This window comes from Quercus lobata, chromosome 5 (assembly GCF_001633185.2).
Source record: "Quercus lobata isolate SW786 chromosome 5, ValleyOak3.0 Primary Assembly, whole genome shotgun sequence".
Classification (NCBI taxonomy): Eukaryota; Viridiplantae; Streptophyta; class Magnoliopsida; order Fagales; family Fagaceae; genus Quercus; species Quercus lobata.
This window is the reverse complement of record NC_044908.1, coordinates 79,195,412-79,222,653: the sequence shown is the minus strand read 5'-3', so window position 1 is coordinate 79,222,653 and position 27,242 is coordinate 79,195,412. Positions and strand designations below refer to the sequence as shown.

Here is a 27,242-nt window from a genome sequence, read left to right as displayed (position 1 = left end):
AAATACGTGTTAATCTCGATGCCGAAACTATTCAGAGCTGAACAACTATTTGTTGCCGACGACAGGAGGGGCCTTGAAATGGGTGCATCAGCCAGGCATGGTTCATGATCGGGCGTTCCTTGAAGCCATCCCCATTTCGTGCTTGAGTTCTCTTTGATTTCAGTGGTCTCTGTTTGTTGAGGGAATGAAAGAAAGAAAGAAAGAAAAAATACAGAGAAAGAGATGGGATCTGAGAGAAAATGAAGGAAAGAAAGAAAAAAAAAAGTAGTGAAACTGAAAGAGAAGAAACATTTACCATTGAAGACCAAGACTTTCCTCCCTTATAGTGGTGTAGCAGTTGAAAGGAGGACAAAATTTCTGAAACAAGTTCTACTTGTTACACAACAATTTCTGAAAAAAAAAATGTTGTCCTCATGTGGATACATGGTAAAAAAAGAGCCACACAACAAATTATTATTATTTTTGTAAAGGCCTACACAGTACACAGTGAATAACTTTTTGACCTTGGCTACTTGCTACAAACAATTATCTAAGTTTAATGATTAAATAATGCTACCAATAACTTTTTATAAGTATTTGTGAAATTATTAAGTATTTATATCACAATTAATTATTGTAACTATAATGAAACTTATTATAAGTATTTGTGAAAAACTAAATTTATTGTGAAATTTATTATAAGTATCAATTGTGTCTATTATTCACATCATTTTTAGTCTGTCACGTGACATTATTTTATTGGACAAACTAAACATGTGTAACATTATTTTGTGACTCTTAGGGTACGTTTGGTACACTAAATGTAGATTACATTAGGAATAGTAATCTTTATTACTGGGAATAGAAGACATTGTAATGGAATAACTATTACTATTCATAAGTTTGGTTGTTACATATGGAAAGCTTGTAAAAGATGATGTAAGGAAACTTTATATTTTTGGAAATATATTAATTTTAAAACCTGTTATATATACTAAAGAATAGCTATTACACCCATTTTAAAGAGGAATAGCTATTCTTCAATTTAAAGAATAGTTATTCCAATGTAATAACTAATCCATGTAATAAAGATGCAACTAAATGACCGAATTGCTATTACACATGAAAAACTATTCCATTACAGGAGCTATTACAGCATACCAAATGTACTCTTAGTGGAAAAGTATAAATGAAGAGGCTACTAATGTAAACAATATACATTTTCAAGAGGTAAAATCAAAATTTTAAAACTCTAGGAAAAATAAAGATCACATCAATAAAATCTTTAAATTTCAAGTTTTCATTGAGTGTGAATTTTGACAAATACACATTCACACTACATTTTCTTCTTATAACCTTTATGCTTGTAACATTTCAAGATGATATGAGATCAATAAGTATCAAGACAATAAAATCTTGTTTCTTGCAACAATGACCAATTCCTTTTGAGTCCGCAATTTCTATTTGTATATGTGATGGCACGAGCTTGAGTCATTGTATTTTTTTCCTGGTCTTGTACCACTAGCCTTATCATAGTAAGTATGTGAGAGGCCCCACCCTCAGTCCACCAAATTTTTGTTGGGACAAACCTGCGTGAATTGGTGGAGTTGTGTTGGTGCCCTGTTATATTTCCCTATAGATTTAAGGTCTTACATGGAGTTGACATTTATTTTATTTAAATAGTAAAAATAATAAAATCTAAAATGAGAGAAATAAAAATATTTTATTGATTAGTAGTGGGTTATAGGTGTTAGAGATTTAGTGTCCTAAGACAATAAAACATAAATAGTAATTTTTAATATTATTTTAAGTTTAAAAATGGTACCTCGCTATTTTGTGTTTCAAATGTCGTAAGAATACCGGTTTGTTTTGGATTGAAAAAGTGTCATGATACATGATATGATATGGGACATTAGATTTCAATTTTAGTGAAACACTATTATTTCTATGGTAAAATTTTCTATTTTTTCAAGAATGCATGATATTCATTGGCATAATATTGTCAAAATGATAATATAAAACCGACAAAAAAAAAAAGGTTGACAAACATCATATTGGTGATTTTTTAAGCAAAAGACCTAACATTTCAAATAAAATATTGGGTTCAATCGCATATCAATTGAAGTACAATTTTTCATTTTCTTTGCACCATTTGAGGAAGTCAAGTTTTCCTTCTCCTTCTCCGGACATGTAGAGATGTTATGGCCAACATGCTTACAAAACCCATAAGTTCTCTTTTGCTTTCCCAATTCTTTTCCACCTTTCATTCGTTTTTGCTTTGGGTGATCTTTCATCTTTGAGAGCGGAGGACAACGAACAAAACAATCTCCATCAGTAGCATCATTAGCATTAGCATCAACCATATTTTCCTTGTCCACTAAATTTTCATCACTCAACACTATCAATTCTTTTCCACCTAATGATGTTTCGTGACACCAATGTGGTGGAAGATACAAAGATGGAATTCGGTAACAATCTTTGTGAATGAATACACTAAGTGTGTGACAACAAAGTATACCCCAAAATTCAAAATTCTAGCAACTACAGCTAGTCATCTCACCATCCCATAAGATCAAGTGCTTTTGTCTAGTTTTCTCTTTATAATATTGCAACACAAATTCAATACCGTTTTCTTGAAGCACTGAATATTGTGTGGCTCTTCCAAACTCCTCTTGAAAAATTTTGAAAGCATAGGGTGTCAACACACTATGTGCTTTTTCTTCTATCGGTGACAATGTTCTTAAAGAAGAACCTCTATATTTCTCCAACATTGTATCATGTGATTGTGTTTGCTCAATATCTTCAATGGCAGGGTCAACCTAAAATTACAAATTGTAAATAATTTAAAGACACATAAAGACTACAAATATTAACAAATAAAAAAATAAATCAAATTCTACAATAAAAAAAAAAAATAAAAAAAATAAAAACAACAACAACGATAAATAATGACTTGTTCAATAAATTGTGTCAAGTTTATGTAGGAACTAACAAACCGTTTGATAAATGCATTTATACTTTCGGATCTTCCAATTGTTGTTATTCCCCCAAAAAAATAGCCATCAAGGTAACATGATACCCAAAAATGCTTGATTTGATATAAGCCACTTACATGCTTGTTAGTAAGCATGTCATATTTTGCCATTACTTGAGACCATTGATGCTCAAATTCTTCACATGAGTCTAACTTATATAGCTTGTAAAAATCCATGCACCAATTTGAATATTGACTACGAAGAATTGCCATAAACCAACCACTAAATTTAGTAGTAATGTGCCATGATTATTGATACCAACAAAAATAACAAAAGGCATGTCATATGCATTTACTTTGTAAGTAGTATAAAAAACAACCACATCTCCATATTTTTGGTACCAATCAAAACAAGGAGTAGGCGCCCAAAAAATATGCTCCAACCTACTCTCTTCATTAGTTGTATATGCATATTGAAATTTAGAATTCTTTTTCTTAGCAACTTTGCACAATTGTAAGAGACCCATAGCATCATTCATTGCATGCACTCTTCTCATTTTCACGTAAAGGTTATGGATATCTCTTTTAAAAAATGGAAGATCTCTATGCTTCACACCTTTCTCAAGCTCCATAACACGTATTATTTGCCTAACTGAAAGTCCACCCTTTTTTAACAAGAGAATGCGATCTTTATCTTCTTTAGTGATAACTCAATTGGCCGGAAGAAATCTTACTTCCAAAGGGGACAACAATTCATGATTGTGATCTATAACAAACTTAGTGACATGCCATTCTTGTGGAAAAATGTCAAATGACTTTCGCAATGTGATTCTTAGATGAGCTTTGCATCCACATCTTGTAGATATCCAATTTCGTTGCTCCTTAGATGAATCCATTCTTTTTAATTGTTGTCTACCTTCTCGGTGACAAAAGAAATCACGTCTTACATTTTCTCCATTTTTTGTGACAAAATGACCTTTTTGTATCGTAAAACCATATTGATTTGCATAATTTTTATAGAAAATGAAAGTCTCTTCTTCACTAAGAAAACATTGACTAACAAAATGTTCAAACTCATTTTTTATTGAATTAATATCTTCATTTTCTTCAATAACTCCTATTTCTTCCATTGGATATTCATTCCAAACCACTAATTCCTCCCCACAAATGTCATTATTTTCTCCATCATTTGGAAGCTCATTTAAGTCAACACAATTCCTTGAAACACTTTGATAAATCTCACTTGCAATTACAATATCATTCATTTGTTCTATGTTGTAACAAGGATAAAAATAAAAAATAAAAAAATAAAAAAAATCAACATCATATTGTTGACACTCTATTTTGCAACTTGCATTTAACCTCACATGGAAGGTAAAAGGATAATTTCACCTTGGAAATATGCATCTTGATTCTGGTCATTAGATCCTTAATCTCATTTCACCAAAATGATCTTAATATTGTAACGATCAAATCGATTGGTTATGAGCCTTAATCGGACCATCAGATTAAAAGTTATCATCAAATCAAGTTTTAATGGCTGAGATGTACTATAATAAATTGAGTCCGACTATATGTGATTATGAACAATTGATTTCAATTGGTTATAAGTATAATCAATTTGAGATCGATGATGTGTCATAATTTTATTGGTTAGGATTACATTTTATGGTAAGGTTGCACACACCTAATTAACTAGATAGTTAAACATTAATTATTCAATGAGTAATTTGTGCAATTATATTTTAATTAGAGTAAATTTGGAACCAATTAAGTCTGAAATGGGAGTGATTGAAGCCATTTAATGTTAATTGAGAGCTAATTTGGGACCTATTAATGTTAATTGTGCTGAAACTATTTTCTAACAAATGATCTCTGCTCACTATTTCATCAATATCTCTCAGAATATTTTGAATCTATGAATGAGGTTAATTTTTCCAGAAACTATACATCTGGAGCTTCAATTTGAGCACAAAAATGAGACAATTCCGATCAGAATTGAGTCAGATATGATTTTTTGAAGTTTGCTCTATAGACTGTTATAGCAGCTACGGGGAAACCGAACTTTGCTTGCTCCTCACTCTCATCAATCTCCACATTTAATGCACCAAATTTCCCCAAAGGCTAAAATAAGGTGTAAGTTCATGATTCTTTGTTAACCCTTATTAAATGGCATTCCATTCATATTTCCTTCACTACTACTATATTAACTCATCCTCTCCTTTATTTCGAAGCAGACAAAAAACCCCTTCTCTTCCATTCTCTTGTGTTCTAGTGAAGTTGAGTAATCTTGTCATATCTTGGTCTTCCTGAGACTCAAGGTATTGAGTAAAACTCACTCTTCCTCTCCTAACTTTTCTTTTCCTCCACCCTTAGGACCTCTACCAAGAGTCTCCTCCTCCACCATATGGATCTTGCATGAAGGTATAATCCCTTTCCCTTACTTCTTTTTTGTGTTGTCATGATGAGAATTTAGGATTAAGGCATGATAGTAACTATTTAAATTCTTTTGAATATGTTTGAATATTCTTAAATGTTCTTATGTGTTCTTCATATGTTTTTGGTTGTTTATCACATGTTCATCCATAACACTAGCTTTGATCTTAAATCCATATAAAAAAAACATGAAAAAGAAGTTTGTTTAGTAATTCTTTTAAATTCTTGAATCTAGAATATCACCATCCACACACATTCACTAGAGTTTATTTTTCAATTCAAATGTCATACTTAATAAATTGAATTAAGGTTTATCACATGCACACACTTTAAATTCAACATGAAAAATTGATTGATAACATATTGGATGATGTGATATGAATGTTGGTCACCATGGTCTAGAAGACCGGTTCCATCGGGTAAGGTGGGTGCCTAACACCTTCCCACCTTGTAACATAGCCTTTGAACTTAGATCAAGGGTTAGTAGATCAAATGTTTATCCATGTAATTTTCGATTTTTAGATTGTAACTAGGAAACAAAGCCATGTACTTTATCTTAGATTGTATCTAGGACCAAAGCCATGTAATTTCTTATAATCAATGTAAATTCAATTCCAAATAAATAAAATGAGGAATTTTTCAATTTTGGTTTTCTTATTTATTCCAATAATTAAATAAATGGTGACTCTATTGTAAAATCCTTAATCTAAAGGGGAAAATATAACTAGTTGAACCTCCATTTTGAGAGGTAATAACACGACTCCACCTATTCACGTGGGTTTGACCTAACATCCTATAAAAACGGGCCGGGGGCGTGGTCTCTCACACATATTCAATTCTAAATGAAATATAAACTATAAATAAAATAAAATTGAATAAAATAGTATGCCTTCTTGAGGTAATTCATTTAAGTTAAAACAACTCATTAGAACTAATTGGTGAATCTCACTTGCAACAAAATTCTCATCCATTGATTCTACAATAATTTAACAAAAATGATAAATAAATATTAACATCATATTTCAATATATTTGAAAAATAAATTAAGAACAAAAGAAATATATGTACCTTATTTATAATTTCTTGAACACTAGATTCTTATAGACATTCTTTGATCATTCATTGAACTCTTCTCAACAAAATTCTCATTCATTGATTCTACAATAATTTAACAAAAATGATAAATAAATGGCGTAAATGCTTTTTTTGTCCCTACATTCTGGGGTCATTTCTATTTTGGTCCCTACATTTCTATTTTACCACTTTTAGTCCTAAATCCAATTAACGCTTGTTATTTAAGTCCTTTTCGTCAGCCAACAGACGGAAATGGCTGACGTGGCTAACGGACTGATTAAAATATTAATAAAAATCCACTATTGCTCTCGTCTCCCATGCCACCTGGGTTTCTAGCCCCATTTTTTGCACGTGACCCTCATGTGACCTTCAGTTACCCCCCAAATCAATACCAGAAACCCTAAACTCCCAAAATTCGAGCTTCGACCTCTACCTACATAGCTAATCCTCATCTCCCAAAACCACGATCAAAACAAACAATCTTCGAAACCCAATGGAAGCAAGTTGTTCAACAAATTCTAGTGTGAGGAGGAAAGCACCAATGACGTGCTACTGTAATAAAAAAACCTGTCCTAGTTGTGGCGTGGACTAAAGGCAACCCTGGCAAAAGGTTCTATGGTTGTTCAAACTATTAGGTATGTCAATTTCAGTAAATTTTTTGAGTGGGTTTTAGTTAATTTTAGTATGTTGTTTCAGATTTCCATTTTTCATTTTTCAGAGCATTATCTGTGTTTCAGGTGGGGCGGAAGTGTAGGCTCTTCCAATGGCGTGATGATGAGATATGTGAACGTGGTAAGGTGCTTATCCCACAGCAAAGGCAAAGGATCATCAAACTTGAGGCTGAGCTTGCAAACTGCAAGAAGAGAGAAAAGTTTTTAGTTGTAGTTGTAGCATTGTTAGTGGTGATATTTGCAGTTCTATGTTTGCTTAGGTAGGAGGTGGGAATAACTTGTGTGGGTTGCTGTGCTTGTTAGTGCATGGAGGGTTGCAGTGTTTATGTATGTTTATGTATGGAGGTTGGCAGTGGCAGTGTGCTCTATTTTGGTAGGATTAGTTATTAGCAATGACACACACTTACTGCTTATTTTGTACTCTTTCTGTTGAGAAATAAATGAATACCTTTCTCATTCAATTCAATGTGTGGATGTGTGGATTAGAAATGTCCCTGTTGAACCAAGTAGCAGATTTCCAAGTGCATGCAACAAATAAAACTGGTAACAGATAACATATTCCAAGAAAGCACTATACTACACACATAAAATAAGACAGAAGGAAACAACAAACTCAATCTTGAAATCCAAACATTTTAAATGACATACTGCCAAACTTAACCCATACATAGTTATCATTAAAAAAAAGCAAAAGTATGTTTAAATAACAAAATGGTATTGTTCAACTGCCAATCTTAACCTAAACAGCAAGGCATTGTTTAAGTAATATCAATAATTAGGGGTGTGCAGAAAACCCACCGACCCGCCAAACCCGACCCAACCCAACCCGACCCACCGAGTTGGGTCGGTTTTTAAGGCTTGGTGGGTTAGGTTGGGTTACAAAAAAAAATTTTATGGCGGGTTGGGTTGGGTTTGGGTCATAAAATTACAAACCCGCCAAACCCAACCCGATCCACCCATATTTAATTTATATTTAAAATATATTTTTATATTTAATAATTTCTTTAAAATCAATTGTAGGACACTTTTATATATATATAAAATATATTATATAATTAATAAATTTTTTTAAATAGCAAGTTCTTCCTATCCTATATAAAAGCCAATTAGTTCACACAAATCTTAATAAATTACTACTGTTGTTTAGTCATTAATGTTGTTTTCCTTTAAGGAGTTACATTGATACTAATCTTTAGGTTTTTTTAATATTTTAATTTTTTTTTTCTACTCAATTTAATAATAAAAAAAAAAAATTTCAAACCCATGGGTTCAACCCGACCCATGTGGGTTGGGTTGGGTTGGGTTGGACTTATGTGATGGGTTGGGTTGGGTTGGGTTTTTTTTGACCCACTATGGTTGGTTGGGTCAAAAACTCTCCTCAACCCGACCCAACCCGACCCATGCACACCCCTACCAATAATACAAAATAAGGGCTTGGCTATAATTATACAAACACAAGCCATTCATCAAAAGATATAAAACGACAAGCCATTCATTGTTTTCTTGGATCATGCATTGATGACTGACTCCCAGCAAACTTGATAGCCCCCATGTATCTAGATGCATTCTTGGTAGCATTCAGGGTCTCTGATGTGGCCATCCTTTTCCTCCTCAATCTTGGAATTGGACTGCTGCCTAAGTTGGGTGGTGCAATTGGATTGGATGATCCTATGGGGGTCTGGTGTGCACTTAGACTAAAGCTGTACATGCTGGATTGGGGTGGTGGAAAAGGTGTGGCAGTGCTGTGCATGCTGGTCTGGAATGGTGCACTTGGACTGGATGAGAAGTGCATGCTGGTCTGGTATAGTGCACTTGGACTGGATGAGAAGTGCATGCTGGTCTGGAATGGTGCACGAGGAGTGAAGATGTGCATGCTGGACTGAAATGATGGCAATGGCTGAGGTGGTACACCACGAGTGAAGGTGTGCATGGTGGACTAGGATAATACAGATGGCTGAGGTGGTGCAAATGGGGTGGCTGAGCTTGGTTGAGCTTGAGCTTGTCCTGTTAGCTGATTGATGTTGGAATAGTTTCTACATTTGCTGGTCTACAAACAAGAAATCCACATTTATTGACATGTAATATATACAAACTCTCACACATTTACTTGATAGATATGGTAGAATGTTACCTTTTTGGCTGCACTGAATCTGTTTGTGGTGCCTGGTAGGGAAGAGTTTCCTCCAACCTCACTCTTGCAACTTCTTTTATTGTGTCCTATTTTACCCCAGGTCCTACATTGTTTGGAGATACCAGCTCTCCTACCTGCTGTTTCACCAAGCTCCCTTGTCCTCTTCTTCTTGGGCCTGCCAAGTGGTCTTCTTTTGATAGGAGGCTGAACAGGTTGGACACCACTGGGCCTCCACATATTCTGCCCATTGATAGGTGCAATTACTGGCTCATAACAGGCCTTATATGTGGAGACATAAAAACACCTATGCACATACTGCTCAGCCTCTTGCCTATTGAAGAATATGCAGGAAATTGCATGGGCACATGGTATGCCAGTTGTATTCCATTTCCTGCAACTACAATCTCTTTTTTCCATGTCCACAATGAAGCTTTGCAATCCACTTTTAACCTCAAACTGTGTATGACCTGTCCAACAAGCAAACCACCTATTACTTGCAATCTTTTCCCTATGCAACCTCTTAAGCACTTTAGGGCATATCTCTGATTCCACTCTCATGATCTTTTGTCTGTTATCTTGAAACCTGGTCATAAGATATAACCTGATGGACTCCAGCTGCAATAACACACAAAATGTTAATCAAACAATGTATCAAATAATGTATTTGACTAACTGTTACTCAAAGGCTTAAAGTCATACCATAGTAATTATAGGCTTAGATCTAAACTTTAAAATCCTGCTGTTAAAACTCTCACACATGTTGTTCAGCATTGTATCACTCAACCCATCCTCATTGAACATGTGTCTGGCCCATATGGTGGTTGAATGATCTTGCAACCAACTATGTGCATCCTCATCAATTCCCTTCAGTTCATCCATCGGCCTATCAAACTCAGCTTTATAAGTAGCTTTGGCTGCTTTCCAAAAGAACTCTCTGATCAAAACACCAGGATGATTCTTCCTGAGATTATTGTAGAGGTGTCTGCAGCAGATCCTATGCTCATATTGTGGCCAATTATCAATGAAGGCCTGCACCAACCCCTGTGAGTACAACAAGTACAATTGTGGTGTTAGTAACTCTCTTATCACAACAAGTATAACAAGTGCAATAGATATGGTAATAAACATACGTACCTTCTGCTGGTCTGATATAAATGTTCATCTTGTGTTCTGACCTATGTCTACAAGTAGCAAATTTATGAACCATGTCCAGGAGTCTTTAGTTTCAGCCTCCACTACAGCATAGACAAGTGGGAAGTACTCTTCATTAGGGTCTCTAGCAACTGCTGTGATTAATTGCCCACCTAACTTAGTCTTTAAGTGGCAGGCATCCAAACCAATTATTGGCCTTCAGCTAGCCATAAACCCTTTCTTACAACCCTCTAGGCATATATACAACCTCTCAAAATATGGAACCCCACAGATCAGGTCCATCTCAGCAGCCAAATGCCAAATTACCTTCATTGAAGGTGTGTACCTTCATAAGTACGGTACTGCCAGGACTAGCCCTCCTCAACTCTTCACAATACTCCCAAAGTTGATTGTACTGCTGTGTGTGAGCCCCATCAACATATTCTCTTACCTTCTCCCTAGCCCTATTAGCTTTTCCCAGAGTTATGTTTAGTGTAAACTTCTCATGTACAGCATCTTGGATGTCTTTAGCTTCATGTTAGGTTGTCTTCTCACCCTCTTCATCAATTTCCTCCCAATGTATGAAGAAGTGCACCTTGGATTCTTAAAACTCCTAGTGCATGTGTGTTCCAAGTTCAGTGTTCTCAATTGGTAGCTTTTCTCTCTTGGCACCTTTGCTAGATATGCCACAAACTTGCAACTTTCCTGGCAAACTGCTCTTACCTTCAGCAAATCATTTTTTACAAACCTAATCCCCCAGCCACCATTAACTACATAATCAGTTATAGCTTCTTTGAATTGCTTAGATGTTGTGAACAACATATCTTTCTCAAATCTGATACGTTCAGCCTTAGCAATTGGCTTGAACACTGGGAAGGTCCTCTTTTGTCCCCTTCCCTTTCTCACAGGTGTTTTCAGTTCATCCTCAGAGCTATCAGTATCATCCCCAACATCATTATCAGATGATGATTCCTCAAGACTGTGCAGCTCTTCACTCTCATAATCAGAGTTTAATACACCAGCACCCATTTGTACTGGTTCAGTCTAATCCTCATCAGAAACATCCCAACTATCACTACTGTCCTCCACAAACTCCCTCTCCTCAGGATTCACTACATCTTCATCCTTTAGGCCACTTCCTTCTCCATCACTTCCTCCACTGTCACTGTTATCAACTACATCCTTGTCCTCAGATGGGTGCTGATTCATAGGTTCCTTACCTACTCTCCTAGAATAAATCTCTGTAGCTTCAACCTCAACAATATCATCATCATTATCAACCTCCTCAACCATTGGTGTGTTACTTTCTCTCCTAGAGTAGGCTTGTTCAGCATCTACTTCAATGTGATCCTCATTATTATCCTTATTATAATTGTTATTATCCTCATCATTACTACCACATCCTAAAGGGTTTTGCTCCATTGCCAATGGCTGCACATCTGCCCCAACAAGCTCACCTTCATCCACTAGTATAGGATTATCCACAGGGTGCTCTAAAAACACATGAATTTTTTCATGACCAATCACTAAATCTGTCATAAACATGGCATCATCATCATTAACAATCAAATGGAAATTAGCTCTCTTTAGATCACTACCAGGCATTTTATACCAAATCTTGCTCACAGAGGTGTACCCAAAATCCTTGCATATACTCTCGATCTCTGTCTTGGACCACCTATCAGGGTCACAATTGTCCACTATATCCACTATACCTCCCACATATTTTCGAGGGTCATCAGTAAAATACCCACCATGATGCACAGACAAACTAAATAGCTCACTCATATTGCATGCAAAACACATATAAACCATTGGTTTACAAAACAACACTCATTACTTATTAGTTAAATAATACTGACTACATTCCAAAATAGTACTCATTAGTTAACAATATATCACATAGTAATTATTTCCCAACTCAGCACTCATCATTCCACAATCCACCTCAGCTGTTTTGAATTATATGTTATGATAATGCACATTATCTTCAACAGGGGAGTAGGGGGACCACGTTGGAAAGCACAAACAAACACATATTAAATAGCAATGTCATAAGCATTTTGTCCCACAGCAGAAACACATTGGAAGCCACAAAGAAACACATACCTAGACAAGGACCAACAAACAATCAAAAGTAACTAAACAAACATAATAAAGCCAAAACCCTAACAATGAATATACAAAAGCAACATTGTGGCCCTTACGCATAATATAAAGCTAGCTATATATAAGGACATACACAGAGAGAGAGAGCTAATACCTGTGTGTTTGGTCTCTATCTCACAGAGATAGAGATCTCACTGCTCTTCTTTTCTCTGCTATTCGAAGAAAAATGGGTTTGGGTATATATCTATTTCTAGGGTTGTTTGTCTGCGATGGTGGTTTGTTTGTCTGCGATGGTGGTGGTTTGATCGGGAGAGAAGGTGGATTGATTTGGTTTGGGGGTTCACAGAAAGAGAAGGTAGACTGATTTGGTTTGGGGGAAGGTGGACCAATTTTGGGTTTCTGGTACTAATTTGGGGGGCAGTGAGCGTCACGTGCAAAAAATGGGATGGGAAACCCAGGTGGCATGGGTGACGAGAGCCATGGTGGATTTTTATTAATATTTTAATCAGTCTGTTAGTCATGTCAGCCATTTCCATCTGTTGGCTGACATAAAGGACTTAAATAACAAGCGTTAATTAGATTTAGGACTAAAAGTGGTAAAATAGAAATGTAGGGACTATAATAGAAATGACCCCAAAATGTAGGGACAAAAAGAGCATTTACGCCTAAATAAATATTAACAACATATTTCAATATATTTGAAAAATAAATTAAGAACAAAAGAAATATATGTACCTTATTTATAATTTCTTGAACACTATATTTTTGTAGACATTCTTTGATCATTCATTGAACTCTTCTTTTAGTTTTTTCTATGATATTGGTAAAGTGGAGGAGAAGAAAAGGTAAATATTGGTAAAGTAATTATTGATGGGAGATGAAATAGAAAATGGAGGGAAAATGCAAAAAGAGCATTTTTGTCTTGTTAAAAAAATTGGAGGACAACATTGGTCATTTTGTTTGGACAGATCGGGCTTGTTAAAAAAAATTGGAGGCCATATTTGTCATTTTGTTTTGTTAGGGTTCATTTGGATAGAACTTATTTTGCTGAAATTGAAAATTGAAAATTGAAAACACCGTAGCAAAATAATTTTTAAATGTGTGAATAGTGTCGTGAGACCCATTTTTAAGGAAAAAGTTGCTGAAAAAAGAAGTTTGTAGGACCCGTAAACAGTGCACGGGTGCACTATTCACTGCTGAAAAGTCAAAACATGCGGTTGGGAAAAAAAAAAGAAAAAAGGAAAGAAACGCAAACATGGATCCGCAAACGCGGATCCAAACGGATAGTTAGACCAAAAAAGTACTCATTGTACGACTTATTTCAATTTCTTATGTAAAAAGCCACCACTATCGTTGGCATAACTGTGTGCCCTTGGCACACGGTAACAAATGCCATTACAAAATCGGCACACGGTAACAAATGCTAGGGCACACAATAACAAATGCCATTACAAAATCCACATGTTTTATAAAATTGATGCTTGAATGCCTCCGGTCTCTTTGTTTGAAAAAAGAGAGGCGTGTAGTCCTAAAAGAAACAAATAGTCAGCGATAGGGATCAGAAAGAGAAGACTTCATAATTTTCTCTCTCTCTCTCTCTCTCTCTCTCTCTCTCTCTCTCCCCTTTCCTGCAGTCTAGGATGCACGGCCATGGCTATGGGTACAAAAAATTATAACATGATACAACAAATAGAACACAGTTACGACACGGGTACGATAGCCTAAATAAAGTGTCCGTGCATCCTAACTTGCAGTAATACTTCATGCCCACCCACCACCCCCTCCAAAAAAAATATATATTATTTTTAGTGAAAGACCACTGCACACAAACATGGATACTGAAACCATGGTCATGCCATTGATTCTGATCATGCTTTTCTTCCCATTTTGCACTTCCGTTGACACCTTAACACCAGACCAATCCATCAAGGATGGCCAGTCTTTGATTTCCAACAAAAATAATTTCGCCTTAGGCTTCTTCAGTCCCGGCAATTCTAGCTTCCGGTATCTTGGTATTTGGTTTGTCAAAGTGGCAAAACAAACTATAGTGTGGGTGGCAAACAGGAATGATCCTATTATTGATTCCTCAGGTGTTCTCTCCATCAACCAGTATGGAAACCTTGTCCTCCATGACAGTTCTAACCGTCTTCTTTGGTCTACAAATGTGTCTGTCCAGGGGACAACCTCCTCTGTTGCACAGCTTCAAGATTCAGGAAATCTGGTATTGGTCCAAGGCAATAACAAAAAGGCTATATGGCAAAGCTTTGATCATCCTACAGACACGCTGCTTCCAGGCATGAGGCTTGGGTTGAATCGGATGACTGGGTTAGACAGGTTCTTGACATCTTGGAAGTCACAAGATGACCCCGGAACTGGGGACTCCTTCTATAAGATGAATCCTACTGGCTCTCCACAAGTCGTCTTGTATAAGGGTTCGACTTTATATTGGAGGTCATGTCCATGGCCGTGGCACACATCATCAACAGCAGCAACAGCCTCATCGGGTTATAAGTACTATTCTGTAAACAACGAAGATGAGGTATCTTACGGCTACTTTTTCGATGACCCCTCCATCATTTCTAGACTAGTGGTTTACAACTCAGGATTGCTCCAGAACCTTATGTGGAATGATGGTGATCTTCAATGGAAGGAATTCTGGTCAGCACCTAAATACCGTTGTGACAACTATAGACACTGGCGCATACGGTAAATGTGGTCCCGAGTCTGCTGACAGTTTTAATAAGTTTGAGTGTACGTGTTTGCCAGGGTATGAACCCAAGTCTCCGAAGAATTGGTATCACAGAGATGGTTCTGAGGGATGTGTGAGGAAGCAGTCGGGGTTGTCGATGTGTGGGAATGGAGAAGGGTTTGTGAAGGTGCAGCTTTTGAAGGGTCCTGATTCATTTAATGCAGTTAGGATGGACATGAGTATGAGTAGCTCAGAGTGCGAGCAGGCATGCTTGAGAAATTGCTCTTGCACCGCTTTTGTAAGCATGAATGATATTGATAGGAAGGGGACCAGTTGTTTGGCATGGTATGGTGAATTGATTGACGTTTCGGAGAATTCATATGAAAGGTGGGATCTAAATGTACGTGTAGATGCAACTGAGTTAGGTGGCCTTCTCCACTTGCTTGCATTTCTGCCTATTTCACCTTACAAATCGTGGACTTATTTGTTTTTTTTTTTTTTAATTTATTTTTTTGTCCTTCAGCTACTTACACAAGGAAGTCCAACGGTTTTCTTGGCCACAAGAGGAAGCTGGCTATTACAATAATTTTTGTTATGGTGACATTGTTTCTGGTATGCTTGATAGCCTATATATGCCTAATGAAGAAGAGGAAAACAAAAGGTAACAAAATCACTTCTATTGTATTGTTCACACAAGCACAGAGGAATATATATATACATACTAAATCAAGAGTCATTTTAGTAGCCTACATGAGCTATATAAATGCTTAATTGCAAAATTATAGTGAGCAATTTATCAATATGTTTTTGGACAGTGAAAAGAAAATTGCCCAATCAATCATTATATTTTACCGGTACTAAAGGCTATTTGGAGGGAAATGAGCTAGAGGAGAGTAGTAGACATCCAGATTTATTGATCTTTGATCTAGGCTGCATAGTTGCTGCCACTGACCATTTCTCTCCGATCAACAAACTAGGGCAAGGTGGCTTTGGTTCTGTTTTTAAGGTACAGTTACAAGTTACAACTCATAATGACATCGTTTAACGTAAATATCTTGCATATTTTCCTTTCTTTTTCAAATTCCATTATTCTGTGAGTGTGAATGCAGGAAAATGATTTACATAAGCTAAGACATAAGTTATTGAAGAATCAGATTGTGGCATTGAACTCAATTGCTTTGAAGTAATTGTTATGACTGAGCTTAATTTTGGATAATGGATTCAGGGTCAATTATCTAATGGACAACAAGTAGCTATTAAAAGGCTATCCAACAGTTCAGCACAAGGAATAGAGGAATTCAAAAATGAAGTTTTGTTGATTGCAAAACTTCAGCATAGGAATCTTGTCAAGCTTTTTGGCTGTTGCATTCAGGGGGAAGAAAAGATGTTGATTTATGAGTACATGCCCAACAAAAGCCTGGACTTCTTCATTTTTGGTATGTCTTCTTTCAATAAATCGATTGCATTCATCTGTTTTATTTTCTTTTATTATTTATGTTCAAAGAATATATTTGGACTACATACAGCCAAATATTTTTACACTAATTAATCACATTTTGAGTATACTGGAGTTAAATTTTATTGTAGATCATACAAGAAGTTCATTGCTTAATTGGGGGAAACGCTTTGAAATCATCATTGGGATTGCTCGTGGGATTTTGTATCTTCATCAAGACTCAAGATTAAAAATCATACATAGGGATCTTAAAACTAGTAATGTTCTCTTAGATGGTGAGATGAATCCTAAAATTTCGGATTTTGGGATAGCTCGTATATTCAATGGGGACCAAATTCAAGACACGACAACTAGAGTTGTCGGAACATAGTAAGTATCACCCAAACACATGCACGCTTGCGTGCACAAAGCCTCGCATAGTTGCCACCCTTACGTAAAATGAAGGTCTATTCAAACTTTAACTTTATTTTTAATATTGTTCACATACAGTGGTTATATGTCACCAGAGTATGCAATATTTGGGAAATTTTCAACAAAATCAGATGTCTTTAGTTTTGGTGTCATATTGTTGGAGATCGTTAGTGGCAAGAAGAATAACAGTTCTTATCAAAGGCACGATTCCCTAACTTTGATAGGGCATGTAAGTAATAAAAAACAACAATCTTTACCATTTGCATTTATAATACAGCCCCTTGTGGATAATGCTATGAACCATATAGGTTTGGGAACTATGGAGAGAAGATAGAGTCTTGGATATAGTTGATTCATCAATAAATGACTCATTTGTTTCCCATGAAGTCTTGAGATGCATTCAAATTGGGCTCTTATGTGTGCAAGAAGATGCAATGGATCGACCAACAATGTTGGCAGTTCTTCTCATGCTAAGTTGTGAAACAACTCTTCCTTCTCCAAAACAACCTGCTTTTATTTTTAGAAGACCTACCAATAGTTTGGGATCAATAACAGGTGAGCGGTTTTATTCTATAAATGATGTGACAATCACCGAATTCGAAGCTCGCTAAAGGTAAAGATTCTAGTTAGCTGCATCTAAAATGCTTCTATAAGGATTTCTAGGACAAATTAAAATTTTGCTCTTTTTGTGTTTATGAAAAAAAAAAATGTAATTTCTTATTCATTTTATTCTTAAGTGTTAAATTTTTACCTTTGTTTTTCAGTTGTTACTACTACTACTTATATTGTTACTAATAATCTGTTTTTCTTAATTTAGTCAGTGGCATTGCCGGTAGGGTTTGAAATTCCACTCTCGTTATTGTAACTATTAAATTATTTAAAAATAAATACACATTAACTTGGTTTTTTATCATAAGATTCAATAATTGAGACACCCGCTACCTTTCTTGTTCGATTTTTCAATTAATTCTCCAAGTTTGTTCAGCTCCCTTGTGAAAGTGACAATAATATTCTTTAATTTCTAAATAAGATGAAATATAAAAATAAATTGACTCTCCTTTTACTCCAAGTGATCCAAAAGTAAACAGAATTGATGGTGAATATGACCTACTTAGGTGGACTGCACTCTCCCTTGACCTTTCAACATCATTCTTTTTTTGTTTTTTAGTCTGAGACGTTGATCTTTCAAGATCTATAGACTATAACGCAGTGCAAGAGTCAACACATATATATATATATATATATATATGTATTTAAAGACAAAGCTAAAAGAAAATTCAACTAAATCTCAAATTTGAGTCTAATTTTATGTTGTGTGTCTCATCCAATTTTTTATTATTATTTTTTTTAAAAAAAATTGGTGCAACTGTTTACTACACTGCAAAAATCAAGGAGTCTAATTTAAATTTCTTAATTTTTTGTGTTAAATGAGTTATTAAGTGTGAAAACTATAGAATCAAAATTAATAAACCTTAAAAAAAGTCACCATCATTGATTCATTTTTCTTATGATATTATTATTGGGTTATGCTAATGAGTGCCCTTAGGACATTGGTTAAGAATCCATTTTAGGAAAGTTTTGACATAACTTCTATGGGAAATGAAAAAAATTATTAAAACATTAATTTTTTTTCCCTATAAAAACTTTTTTTAAATGGATTTTTAACCAATGCCCTAAGGGCATTCATTAGCATTTCCCATTATTATTATATAAATAAAGGTTAGACAAACTAAAATTAAGAATTTCATGGATAACAATTGTGGGGCCCAAATAATTTATGGGCCAGGCCCATTTACCCGTGGGGAGTCCAAAGGCCCAAGCCGAGGAGGACTATGGCCCAAGCTCGATAATATAAAGCACAAGATAGCCTTGGGATACAGCCGAGGACAGTTCAGTCCTCAGCAGACCCAAAGTCCCACCGAAAAGAGGGGTAAAAACGGTATAGGACCAAAACTTGGAAGAAAAATCTAAAATATCCAGGGAAAGTTGCCCTTACTGCCATTCAATACTCTGAACCTGACAGAGCCGTATTCTTCGACTTTTACAACCACCCCCAACGACTTTGGGTATGGGCTGATGGGACAAGTATCAGTCTTGGAAAGGTTGACTCTATACGTGGACGAAGGACAGTGAACGCAGGCTAGTATAAAAGGAAAAATAAGCAATCTAAAGAGGAGGCTGGGAAAAATAGCCAAAAACCAGAACCTCCCAGCCCACCTCTAGGAGAAAGACTCTAGGGGTGAAGAAAACTTAACCATGTATGAACACCACGAGAAACCCATCGCCTGGTGACCAAGGCCTAGCCTTTCAAATCCACGCTCTACAAATGATATTGTTTTGGCCATTTCTCGTACGAACCCAACACTGTTACGGTTCGTCACAAATCGTGTCTTTACAAAAATTTAAATGATTTTTTTTTTCATCTATTTCAAATAAACTTATATTTATTTTATTAGTAGCTATTTTATATTTTCAAATATACAAACATTATATATATATATAAATATATATATATATATATATATATATTATATGTATAATCGTGGTAAAATTTTAATACACATTTAGTAATGCTTATTTGTAAATGTATCTCAGGTGTATTTACGAAGTTGCAAGCTAAACATATTGGAAACTTACCTAACCTATTGACAAATTTATGAATTCCAAGAAAGCTAAAGCCAAACATGCAGTTTGTGATGGATAGCACTCTGGGAACAAAATAGTTAGATAGTGGTTAGTACCCATGTACCATTAGGTCGTTACAACAAGTTTTATAAATAAATAATATATATTTCTTCTTCTTTTTTATGAGAATAATTTATATTTCTAAACATAAACATTAAAATCCATATATTTTAGAAGCTCAAATACATTAGCGCAAATTATTATCCAAATAGCTTGTTTTATAACCCCCATTTGTTTTCGGATTTCTTGTATCAGTAGAAATATTAAAACCAATTGAAACACTTCTGCCGTTTATCCTCCAAAAAAAAAAAAAAAAAAAAAAACCAATTGAAACACTTGAGAAACCCACAGTACAGCTCAATAATTTATTTAGTACATTTTGAGGGTATTTGAAATTGGTACAAAATTTAAAACCATGGAAGAGAGAGAGATAGAGAGACTTAGGGCCTAATTGGATTGAGAGGGAGGGAAGATGAGTGGAGGAGAGTAGAGTAGAGTTAGCTGAAAAATAGAAATAGCCTATTTTTCGGCCAACTCTACTCTACTCCCTTTCACTCTCTCTCTCTCCACCTAAATCCAAATGAACCATTAGAGAGGGGCTTGGTGTGAAAGGTTTGAACATATGAATATTGATGGTGAGGCTTGAGACAGTGATGTCAGCTTGGGTTAGCCTCTTGCATGGGTTTTTGGGTTGAAAAAAGGAACAAGATCTTCTCCATTTTACTTGAAATAAAGAGATTCTATTTTTTGGTTAAGATATTATTTTTTTTAGATCTAACAATGTTTAGGTGGTCATTAAATGAGATGACAATCACTACACCTTTGAATATGTAATTTTTTTTATTCTCAAAAAAAAAAAAAGATTATGTAATTTTTGTTATCTCAATCATGAAATGGATCAATTTCAAATAGAGAAGAGTGTCCAAGAGGGTAGTTAAGTTCAATTGTGGCAAAGTAAGTGATTAATATTGGCTTTGCCTTTTTTTTTTTGGGATAAGTAAAGGAGTCATTCATATTGTTTTTTTTTTTTTTTTTTTTTTTTTTTTTTTTTTTGGGATAAGTAAAGGAGTCATTAAATAGGTAAAGATAAATAGGGAAAAGTTTTGCTACATGATAGGTTATATGGCAGTAAAAAGAAAGCAACATGTATTTTAGAGTCATGACCAGGTGAACCCTTGAACATATACTGCTTTTTTTTTTTTGCTGCCTCATAACCCATTATGCAACAGTTGTTGCATATTAATATGCAGCAAAACTTTTACCATAACATTTATATTGTAAAAGACTAGAGGCTGGTCTATTAAATTAATGTTCACTTATTTTTCTTCTTTTATGAGGAGAAAATTAATGTTCAATTTTGTGGCGAAAGAATGGGCCTTTTAATAATGGTCAATTGGTTTAATAGTGTAATATATTTAAGGAAGTGGAAATGGAATCTGCAAGTGTTTTAGAGTTATTAAAATAACATTATAATAGATTTTTAAAGTGCAAATTGCAAATTATACCCCAAAAGTTTGGAAGTGTTTGGATTTTACACTCTGAAATTTCAAAATTTGGATTTTACCCCTTGAAATTTTGGGGTGTTTGGATTTTATATCCTAACGTTTCAGAATTTGGATTTTACCCCGTAAATTTTAAGGGTGTTTGGATTTTACCTCATAAAATTTGGAGGTATTTGGGTTTTATATCCTGAAATTTTAAAATTTGGGGGTGTAAAATTTAAATACTCCAAAACTTTAGGAAGTAAAATCTATATTCTGAAACGTTAGAGTGTAAAGTCCAAACACACCCGAATTTCAAGGAGTAAAATTCAAACTGAAACTTTAATGTAAAATCTAAACATCCCCAAACTTTAGAAGTGTAATTTGAAATTTACCCATTTTTAAAAGTCTAATATTTTATAGTTATATAAATGATTTAGATTTTACTACGTTATCAATATCATAAATCCATATCAAAATAATGCAAGCCAATGTTTGTTTAAATATTGACAAAATTTGAATTTTTCATTTTTTTTAGAGAGTTTCAACTTATAGCGTCCGCTCCTGATAATAGCTCTTTATCATCAAACTAACACACCAATAAGCTTTTGGTCTAGACAGGGATTAAATCTCAAATCTCTTATTCAACCATCCGAGACTTTACTAATTGAGCTAACTAGAACCCACTTGAATTTTTCATTTAATCATGAATAGATGCAACTTTGAGAATTTAATGTTGGAGTTACATTAAAAACTTGATAAAATCTATGGATACAAACAACAAAATCAATACAAAAAACTAGTTTTATAGTAGTGTTTTTAGGAACTGCCACAATAGGTTAACCTATTACAGCAGTTTAAAGCATGCGCTTTCCTTTATAGGTTGATTTATTAACAACAATCTTGAATGAGTTGTGGTGGATCTAGGTGTAATCCACACCCCCCCCCCCCCCGGCGCGCGCGCGGGGGAAGTCTTAAAGCTATTAGTTGGCATCTCTTGATGACTCTAGAATATTTAGTGTCCAAATCTCCTCTCCCATGGCTATCAAATTCAAAATATAAATAAAGAACAAAGGTGTTATCTTCTCAGTTATGCAACTTATAGAGGGAAAATTGTTGTAACACCTCCCTAAACTTTTAATTACTAGTCAAGACACTTCCTAAATTTTTATATTGGTCAATTTACTCCATAACTATTTACAACGATCAAATCAATATATTAGTTAGTCTCCCGTAAGAGTACTAACAGAACAGAAACTCAGGTGGACTTCCAAAAACCAAATCTAATCCATGAACCTGATACTAGAAGAGAGAGAAACCTTGGGGTCAAGTTTAGAGAGAAAGAGGTAGAGAGCCCATTGAACCAAACCAGCCATCTATAGTTTCATCCAAGTCGATATTGTACTTTACTTTAAAGATATCCATAGGCTCTCCTAAATGAAGCTTTGGGAACTCTAGGATTCCTTGCTTCAACCTGCTAGGCTGGATTATAGGCTAGCGATTAAAGTAGTACAAAAGAGCTTGTTTTTATTCCTTAGTCACCAGTAGAGTTCTTAAGGAAAGGAATCAAACAAGAAAGTTGTCTCACCAGAGCCAAAGTTTGTGTCCCACAGCCGATCTCACTGTCCAACTCCTATGCAAGTCAATTAGGCCAGAGCAGAAAACTTACCCAACACAAAATGCAATATCAAATAATATTAACACGAAATACACCCATCTGCATAACCAACTCAACATCAACCAAATAGTAGAAACCCAATAAAAAGTGAAAAAAAATAAAAATAAAAGGAAAGAAAACCATAACAGAGCTTATCATTGAAGCAAACAAAGGTTGGTGGACGGCGGCCCAGCAAGCTCCAGATGCGACGAAATCTAGTGGGGATGGCATATTTGGAGAACACATGGTGGGTGGTCTTGTTCATGATGTGGTCAATGATGGCACAAATGGGTCGGGTTGTACCCGGGTCACATTGGAGATACCATCTATGTCTTTGGTCGGTTGGAAATGGAATAGAAGGGAATGGAGGAGAGAGGAAGGGATAGAAGAAGTAATATCAGAACCAACAAGAAGGGTAATGTTGTAATTTCGGGAGAGGAGTTTGCAGATCTCAATAAAAGGGAAGAGATGGCCTTCCGCAATTTTGGGCACCAATGAAATCTCACCTAAGCTTGAACTTGAACATAAAATAGACATCTTTAATTGAACTTGTTTTTCATAAACACAACAGAAGAAAGCTGGTATTTGAGGTGATTTGAGTTGAGTGTACTAAAATTTGGTTTGGTTCGATGGGTTCCAACTCCAGTGAGACAAGTCTGGTTCTACGGGCTCTCTCCCTCTCTCTCTAAATCTGACCCCAAGGTTTCTCTCTCCTCTAGCATCTGATTCATGTATTAGAATTGATTTTTTGAAGTTCACGTGAGTCTCACGTGACTGTTTTGTTAGTATTCCAATAGGACTGTTTTGTTAGTATTATAATAGGAGACTAATTTATGTATTGATTTGATAATTGTGAATAGTTTATGAAATAAATTGGTTAATTTAAAAGTTCAAGAAGTATTTTGGCTAATAATTAAAAGTTCAAGAGGTGTCAAAGCATTTTTCTCTGCCTATAGACCTAATGAACCTTTTGTAGACAAAAAGTTAAAAAATGTATCTTTTAAATAGGTGAAGTAAATGTTTCCCTTTTAATAGTTACAAATAAATGTATTAGTATTAAAGTAATAATATTAGATAAAAATCACTTTTCACTATTTATTTATGGGAGAGTTCATAATTCTCACTCTAAACTATAAATTGAGCTGTCTCTCTTTAATAATTAAAAATGAGTAGGGGGCCATTTGGTACATGTGTTTAAAATTTTTTGTAGAAATACGTGTGGGTGAAAAAGTATGTAGAAATGCGTGAAATGTTGTTTAAAAACTGAAAATTGTTGTTTGAAAACACTCACCAAACACCCCCTAGATATCCTTTACCGTTAGTTAAACTGTTAATACATAATGGAATCTTTTCCTTCCTAGAATATTCCACAATAAAATGACGGAAACACCCCAACTAATTAGTTCACCTAAATAGCCATATTACCAAACCACTAAACTAAATTCTCCTTTTTCTCCAAAATTAAATAAAATAAAATTCTCGCAACATAAACTCTTCCTGAAAATGGCAGCATCCTCCTCAACCAAAAGGATGGACCATATGGTTGTCAAGCAGAATTTTTTATTTTACCAAAATTTAGAAGTGTTTGATATAAGGTGTTTGAGTTGTGACTTTGAAGCGAGATATATGCATCTTCTTTTGCATAGTATGTGACGCCTACGCATTTATGTGATACATATACTATACTATGAGAGTAACAATGCATATATGAGATACGAAAGTCGAGGAGAGGCTACAAGTCATTAGCTGAGTGCTAGCTCAGCTCCAAGCCATGGAAAGTCTAAGAAGTTGTGATTCAAGCCATGGCTCATCGAGTCATCTGAAAGTATTTATCTCATACAATGGATAAATGTATATTTTCTCTCATACTGTGTAAATACTAAATCCTACAACTATTTGGGACCTATGCTCTATAAAAGAGATGCAGCGTATGTTTAATGCGTGAGATAAATACCTTTTTAGCATGAATAGGCTATTAAAGATAGGTGGACCTCAAGATTTGGTTCTCTCTCTAACTTTCTCCTTTAATTCTCATTTGGGTTTGTGACTTTGGGTGTGTTTGTTTACACTTTTAGATCCCAAAATGCGTGTTTCTAAGCCCAAATTCTAGAATGTGTGTTTGGTCAATTATTGCTACTGCGCGTTATCAAAGAGCAGCTTTTCCAAATATGAAGGAGTATCGCGTTTTGAAAACAGACCTTGGAGTTGCTTTCTCGAAAAAGCAAATAAGTTTGAAATGTTACTGTTGGTCATTTTCAGCATTATCCCTAAACTACTTTTATTTTTATTTTGAAATCCCAATTTTACCAAGATCTCTATAAAAAATAAAAATACCGTGATTCTTCTTCTACTACTGCAGGCTTCTTCTACTACTACATGATTCTTCTTTTGCAGTTGCGGCTTCTTCTCTCATTTTCTTGGTGTGTAATATATTTCTTTCTTGTCTTTTGGGTGAAGAAGAAGAACTGTATTTTGGGTGAGGAATAGTGGCGGCTTCAAGATTTTTTTCTAGGGGGGTCAATAGTGGCGGAACCAAAAATTTATTGGTGGAGGGTAGGTGCAAGTGAAAAAAATAAGATGAGTAATTGTTGTTTTTGGTTTTTCTATATATACAACTTCCAAGTTCTAAAAAATTATTAACAGTTTAAAGATCGTTAAGAGTCTTAAGACAACAATCATTGGATGCATAAACAAATAGAATTAAATAACTAATCATACTTTTTTTTATCAAATTAATAATAACTTATTATATTTATAAATTATATCAATTGAATAAAAACAATAGAATAAATAAGAATAGTAGAGTATTCTAAACACTTTAACTAAAAAAAAAAAAAAGAATAGTAACACGGTTAGGAGTAGGGCTAAGAGTAACTATAAAACTAAGAAAAATAATACTTCAGTAATAAATTTTTGTTTTTGAAGTGTATAGTTTTATAAATATACACGCAGTCTCTTTTGGAATTGGAGTAAGCAGTAAAAGATTTCTTGGGTTTGGAAATGTGTAGAGCACTTATCAAATTACTTGATTGAACATTGAGAAAAACTAAGGATCATTTTCAAGCTTATTTCAATTGAGCTTAACCAAAAATTTAAAGTTAGAGTGTTCATATTTAATTTTATTTTATTTTGTAGGGGTTAAAACAAGATTAAAAAAAAATTATATATAATTTAAAGTTAGAGTGTTCATATTTAATTTTATTTTATTTTGTAGGGGTTAAAACAAGATTAAAAAAAAATTATATATAATTTTTTTTGGGGGGCAGGGTGGGTGGGTGGGGGGGGGGGGGGGAGGGGGGGACTGGGTCGGGGGTGTTCATTTAAACCCCCTGGGCTGCCCTTGGAGCCACCCCTGGTGAGGAAGGACTGAAGATGAGACAAGATAGTGAGTGGAGGAAAAGAAAAGATATTTGATGGGAATGGGGGAAGAAACAGGTGGATGAGAAAAAAATTAGTGAGTGGGACATGTGGATATGATGTAAGGAAATTTACTAAATAAAAATTACAATTGTGTTAAAATACAACATATTTTCACAACAGTTGATGTATCAAATATTTCATATGTCAAAATAAAATTAAATAAATTAATAAAATATTAGACTAGGATTGACCACAACTAAAAACAAAGAGTATTGTAAAAATATTGTAACATTTTATTATATCTCTAAACTTTTTAAATTAATACTATTTTTCTTTAGAAAAAAAATAGTGCTACTGACAGAATATTTTTATAACAATTTCATAATAAATTTTACATAGTAAGTTGTTATTAGTTCTCATTTAGACCTACTAGTGACATTAATTTTTTTTTTCTTCCTACCATTAACAACTTGTCATATAAACTTTATTGTGAAATTTTTGTGAAAACATTGTGTCCATAACTTGCATTAAGAGTGGTAATTAAAATAAAAAATTCTCTTTATATATATCTTTTCTTTTTGGTAATTATAACTCAAACTGCCACTTTTATAAGTACTAGCTAAACACTCAACTTTTTCAAAAATCACTTTTTAACAGCTTTTACCAAATACTCAGCTTTTTCAAAAAACACTTTTTTTATACCGCACTTTTTAAAAACCCCACTTTTTCAAAAAGCCCAGTTTTAAAAAGCTGAGCCAAACTCACCCTTCGTGTATTACAAGGCACAAATTTTATAATAGAATAGTCTTTTTCTTTAATTCTTTGCCAATGAATGTTGTTGGCTAGGGGTGTCCAACCAGACTCGATACCCAACCCAGCTCATCCGACCCAATAACCGATCGACCCGACGCCAGTGACAGTCGGCTGCAAATCTCCAATCCCAAAATCTGAGACCGGCGGGTCGGTTGACGGGTTAGAGCATGGAAAATTGATTTCAA

General features: G+C 34.7%; 3 pseudogenes across 1 annotated transcript in view; 2 read left to right on the top strand and 1 right to left on the bottom strand.

The window, feature by feature from the left end:
• Positions 1–2,057: 2,057 nt before the first annotated feature.
• On the bottom strand, positions 2,058–4,218 carry LOC115991227 (annotated as a pseudogene).
• A 10,117-nt stretch (positions 4,219–14,335) lies between these two features.
• On the top strand, positions 14,336–15,859 carry LOC115991225 (annotated as a pseudogene).
• A 98-nt stretch (positions 15,860–15,957) lies between these two features.
• LOC115991224 overlaps positions 15,958–27,242 on the top strand; it is a 29,976-nt pseudogene continuing 18,691 nt past the window's right edge. Inside the window, exons 1-6 of the transcript XR_004092180.1 lie at positions 15,958–16,200; positions 16,420–16,630; positions 16,782–17,019; positions 17,203–17,290; positions 17,370–17,439; positions 17,548–17,655. The product of XR_004092180.1 is annotated as an uncharacterized LOC115991224 (transcript). The remainder of the gene's footprint in view (positions 16,201–16,419; positions 16,631–16,781; positions 17,020–17,202; positions 17,291–17,369; positions 17,440–17,547; positions 17,656–27,242) is intronic.